Below are 8,986 nucleotides of genomic sequence, written 5' to 3'. Positions count from 1 at the left end.
GATGGATGATGAGGAGCAACTGAATGTCTTGATGCTAATGGGAGTTGTGGTTCCTCAATGGCATTCAAGGTAAGGTTTAATACTTGTAAACTTGCTTGCTAAAATAAGAGGGAATCAGTTGCATATTTCAGGGCATAAGTTGGTGAGGAAATACGTTTTTTCCCAAGGACACAGCTATGCGTATTTGGCAGGGTGCTTTGCTGGGAGTAGGCATGATGGATTTTGTCTTCCTTTGAAACACCAGGTGCTGGCTTTGTGTCAGCAAGGGAAGAGAGGCACTGCAGATCCGCAGTTAGGTAACAACAGCCTGGTTTAGTTAGATATACCTCAAGAGAGGAAAGAGATTCCCCGCCTGGCTCATGACTACCTATACAATCACAGAACCAGAGTGGCACACAGAATGGTCACAGAGGGTTCTAGCTCCAAGAGATACAGACACCCCAAACAGGATAAAATGGTCGATCAGCACTTGCAGGTCTCAGTTGAAGGAAAGATACTGACCAATGCTTTGATCCAATATAGTGAATGCTGCCTGGCAATTACTGCATTCATTTACACTGATGCAAGTATGGAATAACTTCTTTGATTCCAATAGCTTTATTCCTGATTTACACCCGTGTGACTAATAGTAGAATTTAACCCTTTAGGCCTAAAAACCCTCACCTAGGCATCTGCAGTCACTACATAATATAAAAATAAAATACCTTTGGAGAATTCAGAGCTTCAAGATAAATGTTAGATGGCAAATCTCATAGGATGAAAGTTCTTCTCCAGTGCAAAGCCTGAGCTAACAGTGGAGGTAGGGAGAATCAAATTTTCCTGTCCGATGTACAGGGGCGGCTCCAGGCACCAGCGCATCAAGTGCGTGCCTGGGGCGGCAAGCCGCGGGCGACGGCCTGCCGGTTGCCGTGAGGGCGGCAGTCAGGCTGCCTTCAGTGGCATGCCTGCGGGAGGTCTGCCGGTCCCGTGGCTTTGGCGGCAATTTGGCGGTGGGGATGCCGAAGGCATGGGACTGGCGGACTTCCTGCAGGCATGCCGCCAAATCCGCGTGGCCAGCGGACCTCCTGCAGGCATGCCGCCGAAAGCCGCCTGACTGCCATGCTTGGGGCAGCAAAATACATAGAGCTGCCCCTGCCGATGTAGAGTTAAGCAATGGGACAGATACACCGTCTGGTTTTGGCTAGTGCGGAATGTAGCCCCACTGGCCACCTGCCCATCATTTGCCCTATGCTACCCCAACACCTCTCTCTGTGGGTCACCAGGGCATCCTGCCTTGCAAAGCTGCTCCACAGCATGTGGAGGATGTCGGATGTGGAGCCTGTCACGAGGAAACCATGAAGTTGCTGCTGCAATTCCAGCCTTGTGCATCCTTAAGGATGGATAGGGAGAAGGATCAGGACTATAATGTTTACAAATAGGGCTAAATAAATATCCTGGGTAATTTCATTGAAATCATTGCAGCTACACCAGGGGTGCATTTGGTCCATTGGGGGGGGGGGGGGGGGTTAAACTCACACAGAAGAAACATTAAAGGTTTTTTTCCTTCCTTTCGTGCGTTTATGTGCGGTCTCAAATTCAGTGTGTTCAGGATGTGACCAAGACAAATGTGGCTGTGGGCAATGTAGATTTACATGTACAACCACCTTAGGGAACACACCAGTGTTTCTGCAACACTTAAGAGCTATTAGTTCTTCAGATCCATCTTCATTAACAACCCTGAGAACATTAGGTCTTACTGAATCACTCTTAGGAAGTGAGGCAGCAATGTATGTGTGCCCATTGTCAGTAAGTGCTGAAATACTATTTAATGTATGCAAGGGAGGCCTCCTCCACAGAAATGTTTAAGGCTGGAGTCCAGTGGGGTGGCTTTTAATGTACTTTCTGGTGACTTAAAATAGAGCTTCTTTAAGAACCAAATCAGAATGGAATTTCTTTATGGCCTAGCCTCACAGCCCAAAGGAACATGACCCTGATTAAGAACCACTAAGTCTGATAAAGAGCTTTATAGAGCGAATGCAGACACTAGGCTGGCTGGCTTCTGACCCTATCAGCCTTCCCATCTTGCCTGCTATGGACTCTTTGGAAGCATATTTTAGTATATTGCCTGGGACTGAGAGTTACAGTGTAAAATTAAAGCCTGAAAGGACCCTTACAGGCAGCGAGGATGCTGGTAGCTTAGGAGGGGGAAACCTCACAAAGTTTCTGAAAAGTTCAGGTAAGCCTAAAACTTCAAATCCGTATCCAGACTCACTGGATTCTGAATCTTTTCAGGGATTTTTCTGTCGCTCTGCATCCTGAATGGTATGTCCAATCCTTCTAGGACAAGTGTTCTCTCTCACAGCTGCACTACTCATGATTCCATTCCCCAAAGCAACTTGTACTCACTTTGCACTCTTCTCACATCCAGCTAGCCTTGCTACTCCACTTACAAGTAAAATTACCCCATGACTCGATCTTCTCACATCCCTTGCCCTTTGTTTCCTTCCCAGAGCGGAGACCCTCCGTTGCTCTTTGTCTTTAATGAAAATGCCAAGCGCAGCAGCTCAGCTCTCCCATGTTCTTCATTACTTCCCCGAGGAGCCTCAAAGGCAAATCTGATGGCTTGGGATCAGTTGTCTTCCAGGCTGGGTGTCAGTACAAGGCTGCAGCTGCAATTGAAACCCATATCCGTGTAGTTAGATTTTCATTGAAGGCAACTGTAAGGATGGAAAGGTCAACTGGGTGGGGAGCAAAGGAGGATCAAGTTGGCATTGATGTTTTTTCTGGAGGTGGGCCCAGGAGTGTATAGGTTTGTTTTTAATTGTATCTCAGCAGGGAAAGAATTCTAGAGGTGTGGGCCCTCTGCCACCAGCACTTTCCCCTGGTATTTTAGTATCTTGGAGTAGTTGGGCTGTGACTAGCACAAGCCATTGTTTGATTCTCAAAGTCTGTGTATCTCAAGTCTTTCATTTAGAACATACGTTGGGGACTCCTGGGGAGAAATCTGATTTTTTTTTTCTTTAACTCTTTCCCCATTTAAGAGCAGGTGCACTGGGCTTCCAAACAAGAAGTTTGGAAATCTCTGTTATACCTTGATATTTCATTGGCCTGACTGAAAAGGCCTTGAAACAAAAGGAATGACTAAGAGGGCAAGAGTTCCCAATATTTACATAATGAGAAACACATTTTAACAGAGGGACAGTGCCCTGTGGGTGACTTCCTCTCCCATTCACAAGTGCATGACATCTCTGGGACAACTACAGCAATGCCAGAGAAGTGTTTGGTATGTGACGTCTTTTAATACATTTGAATGTTAGTATCATGTGAGCAGACAGTACCTCATGGTCTGCCCAGAGATGTTCTACAGACCACAGTCTGAGAACCATCATTCATTGACATGAGAGACCTTGGAGTTGCCTTATATTAAGGAGTCCTTTGTTTCCTCACAGCTGTATTGTTTATGTTAAGTCCAGCAAAGCCGTGTAAATCAACCTTTTCCTCAACCCCACAGGAATGGGCTGGGAGATGCTGGAAATGATTTTAAACTGGGCAGCCCTTTCACACTGCCAGCTGTGGAACCCCTATGGGAGTCAATGGCATTTGGGGGGGCTGACCAGCGGCAGGATATTTCCACAGGTAGCCTCAGAATATTCCATTAAGGTGCTGAAAGCCATGGAGGCTGGTTTACCCTCCTTGGCACTTACCAGGTAAAATCTGGATATATAGATAGATAATTTCAGTTAATGGTAAACCCAGGGGAATGCATTTGAACCATATACTGGACATGTTCTCTGAAGTATTTGAGGTTTAAGGAATCTCCTGGTTAATAACTAGAAATGCCTGGCAATGAACGGGATTTGCCGATGATTGCTGTTCAAGTGTGTGGCTGGCTCCAGGGGCCTTGAAAGAATAAACCACAAATTAAGATTTGTGATGTTTGGGGTATAAAAAATATCAACTGACAGAGGTTATCCAGATAGACTATGTGCTCTCGGGTTAGAGAACTTTGCCAGAAGATGTGGCGTGTATTATATTATTTCATCCCTATACTGCCCCTTGCTGGCAAACTGCCTGAGCCGACCCAGTGAGCAGTTTCTGGGAGGACGCAAATCTACAGAAATAGAAATTCTGTCTGAATAGACTCTTTCAGGTGTAATCAGTTTGGCAATCCTTCTTCCTTATTTAGGGCCGGATCCTACATCTTTTATATGAGAAGTCACGTTGACTCCAGTGTGAGATTATTCATTTGAGTAGTAAGGGGCAGGAAGGAGTCTAATGTGAACAATCAACAATGGTGTTGCCAACTTGGTCTCAGGCTATTTTGTTGTGGATCCGTTTTCCCCTTCTTGCAATGATCTGTTCAGCTAGTACTCCATAGTTTCTACAGTAACATGTGAATGATATTAGCACTGTCATAAGAGTGGTGTAGAAGGTTATAAATGCTCTGGTGATAAAAGTAAGGGTTGACTCTCGCCTAAAGATTTATCTGCATTGAATCTGATTTGTTGTCTTATATATTATTTGTCATTTTCCTACTCCCCCCTTAAACAGGCAGAGGTTAGTTCTCATGCTGTTGGTTGGACAGCATAGAGGTCACCAAATGTGTTATGCACCTCCATGATCTGTTCTAAGCCAAATTTGGTGCATTTCAGGATAGGATGCCTGTGAAAGACCAGTATCTGTTGATGCTGTCCAGCCATCATGTTTTATGTCTCCCAAGGGAGGGCTTTTCCATCCTACTTTCATTGGGTCAAAGTTGAAAATGATTCTTACAGGGAAATTGTTAGGCATTTGGAACAGATGACCGTGCCACTTTAGCATTGGGCTACCATTTGAAAGAGTGGGGCCTGTTTAGTTAGAAAAAGGATATCTCCATTCGATTTGAATTTGTACCATTTAATGCTTACGATCCTTCAGAGATGCTTCATCTTACACAAACAGAGGCCTGACTTTATTATAATGTAAGATTATGTGCCTCGGACTTCATAGATGGTACCACAAGCAAATAACCTGTTCTCATAGTACCTTCTAACTGAAGATTTCAAAGCACTTTCCAAACTTTAATAATTTAGCCTGACCATCTCATGCATGACAGCGTATTATTATTATCCCCATTTTACAGATGGATAAACTGAGCCCTAAAGTTGATATGACTTTCCCCAGGTCTCACATACAGCCTGCGGTAGAAGCAAGAACAGAACCCAGATCTTCTGACTGAAGATCATGTGCTTTAATGACAGTGATAGCCTTTCTTTGAGGCAGTGTGGCCTAGTGAATAGAGCACTGGACTGAACTCAGGAGGGGTTTTATCCCCAGCTCTGCCAGTGGCTGCAGGGTGATCCTGGGCAAGTCACTTCACTTCTCTATTCCTCAGTTTCCCCATCTGTAAAATGTAGATAATGATGCTTACTTCCTTTGTAACATGCTTTGAGCTGTACTAATGAAAAGTGCTGTGTAAGAGTTAGGTATTATTCCTTTAGAGATAATAAGTCCTGACCCTACAAGCCCTGTGTGTATGGCACGGTCTTGATTTTCAGTGGCATTTACATGTGAAGAAGATTTGAAGTACTCAGTCATAAGGATAATAGGTTAACATATAGGTATTAATTAGTTGATAGTACCAGGGTGAGAGACTGGATGGTGAGAGAAGCATAGTAATAAGTGGAGAACACTATTAGCAGGAGGATTAATCTCTTAATTATTATTCATGTATGTAGCACCCAATGCAAGTGCTTTACAGACTGAGTAGTTCCCAGTCTAAATTGACATACAGACCGGGAGTGAGGAAGGAAGCAAATAACAGGCAAAGGGGAAGAATATAGAGAATAGATTCAAGAGGTCATCGAGTCCAGTCCCCTGCCCTCATGGCAGGACCAAATACTGTCTAGACCATCCCGAATAGACATTTATCTAACCTACTCTTAAATATCTCCAGAGATGGAGATTCCACAACCTCCCTAGGCAGTTTATTCCAGTGTTTAACCACCCTGACAATTAGGAACTTTTTCCTAATGTCCAACCTAAACCTCCCTTGCTGCAGTTTAAACCCATTGCTTCTTGTTCTATCCTTAGAGGCTAAGGTGAACAAGTTTTCTCCCTCCTCCGTATGACACCCTTTTAGATACCTGAAAACTGCTATCATGTCCCCTCTCAATTTTCTCTTTTCCAAACTAAACAAACCCAATTCTTTCAGCCTTCCTTCATAGGTCATGTTCTCAAGACCTTTAATCATTCTTGTTGCTCTTCTCTGGACCCTCTCCAATTTCTCCACATCTTTCTTGAAAAGCGGTGCCCAGAACTGGACACAATACTCCAGCTGAGGCTTAATCAGCACAGAGAAGAGTGGAAGAATGACTTCTCGTGTCTTGATCACAACACACCTGTTAATGCATCCCAGAATCATGTTTGCTTTTTTTGCAACAGCATCACACTGTTGACTCATATTTAGCTTGTGGTCCACTATAACCTCTAGATCCCTTTCTGCCGTACTCCTTCCTAGACAGTCTCTTCCCATTCTGTATGTGTGAAACTGATTGTTCCTTCCTAAGTGGAGCACTTTGCATTTGTCTTTGTTAAACTTCATCCTGTTTACCTCAGACCATTTCTCCAATTTGAACAGATCATTTTGAATTATGACCCTGTCCTCCAAAGCAGTTGCAATCCCTCCCAGTTTGGTATCATCTGCAAACTAAATAAGTGTACTTTCTATGCCAATATCTAAGTCGTTGATGAAGATATTGAACAGAGCCGGTCCCAAAACAGACCCCTGCGGAACCCCACTTGTTATACCTTTCCAGCAGGATTGGGAACCATTAATAACTACTCTCTGAGTATGGTTATCCAGCCAGTTATGCTCCCCCCTTATAGTAGCCCCATCTAAGTTGTATTTGCCTAGTTTATCGATAAGAATATCATGCGAGACCGTATCAAATGCCTTACTAAAGTCTAGGTATACCACATCCATTCCTTATCCACAAGACTCATTATCCTATCAAAGAAAGCAATCAGTTTGGTTTGACACGATTTGTTCTTTACAAATCCATGCTGGCTGTTCCCTATCACCTTACCACCTTCCAAGTGTTTGCAGATGATTTCCTTAATTACTTGCTCCATTATCTTCCCTGGCACACAAGTTAAACTAACTGGTCTGTAGTTTCCTGGGTTGTTTTTATTTCCCTTTTTATAGATGGGTACTATATTTGCCCTTTTCCAGTCTTCTGGAATCTCTCCTGTCTCCCATGATTTTCCAAAGATAATAGCTAGAGGCTCAGATACCTCCTCTATTAGCTCCTTGAGTATTCTAGGATGCATTTCATCAGGCCCTGGTGATTGCAGGCATCTAACTTTTCTAAGTAATTTTTAGGTTGTGGGGATGCTTGGTAGTGCCACATGTTTCAGAGTTGTTTCTTCAGTATTACCCCCGTGGCCAAGAAAATTTCCTTCTTGCTTTATTTAGTGGAGTTCATAAACCAGACCAACATCTGAGATCTGCCTCCTCCCCATGTTTCAGTATCAATTTACGCATGCAACAATTAAGATCTAGTAGAATATAGATATATTCTGGGATATAGGGACCATGGAGGAAATCAGGCAGTCTTCACTCAGACCAAACTCCTGCTGAAGTCAGAGTAACAACACATTACACTGTTGCAAAGGGCTAGATGACAGACAAGGAGAAAACCCCACCTGGTGCATATCTAACAGCTCAACTCCCAGTAGGTCCTAGCTCAACAAGCCAGGGCAACAGGAAAGGCCATGATACGTTTATCAATATAGCTTTGCTTTCAGCTCCTAACAGTTACTATTCTGACACAAATCCTTGTTGGCTTTTTGTGGTATCATTTTGTCTGGGAACAGAGGGATTTTGTGTGTGTGTGTGTGTGTGTGTGTGTGATTGGGTGTGTATGTGAATAAAAGACCTGAGATGCAGCTTCTCTTAAGGAGAAATGCTCAGGAATCTCTCTCTTACCCACACTCTTCCTAAATTCCGGTAATAAAAGTTCTTCCAGGCTCCACCTTCCTTGTAAATCATGCCCAGGCTGGTGCAGCCAGGCCAGGCAAGTGTTAACTTCCCCTGCAATGCTGCATCCCAGCTCATGGTGGCGCTGCCCTCCTCTCATCAACCTCCACCTTCCCATTCACTCTAAACAACGCTGGGCCAGAATTGCAAGGAAAAGCTGGAGGTTCAGACCAGACTTGTTGATCTCCATTAAGAGACAGCACAAGGAAAGAGAGGCGCTTTCCTTTGTATCTTTAAAACGAGAAAATGTGGCTCCATCTTGGAATGTAGACGGGGGCGGAGGGAGAGAGTCTCATCCAAGTGCAGGCCTTGGGAAGCTGCTTGCAAAAGGATCCTGGGAATAATCTGCAGCTTTCAGGCGTCTGTGGACCCATTTGCCTTGCTTCCCTTCCCCAGCCCTCGGGTTCTTGGACATACTGGAATATTACTGTGATCTTTCTGCCTAAGGCTTCCGGGGAGCCAGTGCAAACGGCCTCAGCTGCTGATCGCTTGCTGGCTGATGCAGGATGTAGCCACACGTTGGTTTCCCTGTTCTCCGCCGACTGCCCGGCTTTGATCCTTGGCGAAGAAGGTAGGTAGCCCAGCTCGCCTGGGAAAAGGGGGAAGCAGGTTTAGGAGCGTTTGTCGGAGTTTATGGCTCTAGCCAGGGTCACGGTCAAGGAGCAGACCCGGCTGCTGTTTAAAGACACGGTCGGTCTTTGATTGATGGATTGCCAGGATCCCTGCACTGTCTATGAGAGGCGAAAGAGCGCGCCCGTGAACCCTTGACATCCTTATAGGGCTGGAAGGCTGGGCATGGAGGACAGTGTGAACTGCTTCCCATCTGTACTGGGTTTATTTTAATGCTGTCTTGTGTAAGCAACAGTGCCAGGGGACGTTGCAAGGCAGCTGCTTTCGTAATAAGTGTGTGCTGGGTTTATTATTATTTACTGACCCTCCGTTGATTTATGTTGGAGGGAAGGGAGGGAAGGGGGGAGAGTCCTTGGG

At 44.8% G+C, this 8,986-nt stretch overlaps 1 protein-coding gene across 2 annotated transcripts in view; it reads left to right on the top strand.

Annotated features, from left to right (window-relative positions):
* The first annotated feature begins 8,086 nt into the window (after nt 1-8,086).
* KCNB1 (potassium voltage-gated channel subfamily B member 1) overlaps nt 8,087-8,986 on the top strand; it is a 198,762-nt gene continuing 197,862 nt past the window's right edge. Inside the window, exon 1 of one of the 2 annotated variants that reach the window (XM_005304598.4) lies at nt 8,087-8,570. The gene's annotated coding sequence lies outside the window, so the exon portion shown is untranslated. The remainder of the gene's footprint in view (nt 8,571-8,986) is intronic. The other variant, XM_065565964.1, reaches the window with a different exon arrangement.

This window comes from Chrysemys picta, chromosome 13 (assembly GCF_011386835.1).
Source record: "Chrysemys picta bellii isolate R12L10 chromosome 13, ASM1138683v2, whole genome shotgun sequence".
NCBI lineage: Eukaryota > Metazoa > Chordata > Testudines > Emydidae > Chrysemys > Chrysemys picta.
Note: the sequence above shows the minus strand (reverse complement) of the source record. Positions and strands in the feature narration are given on the sequence as shown.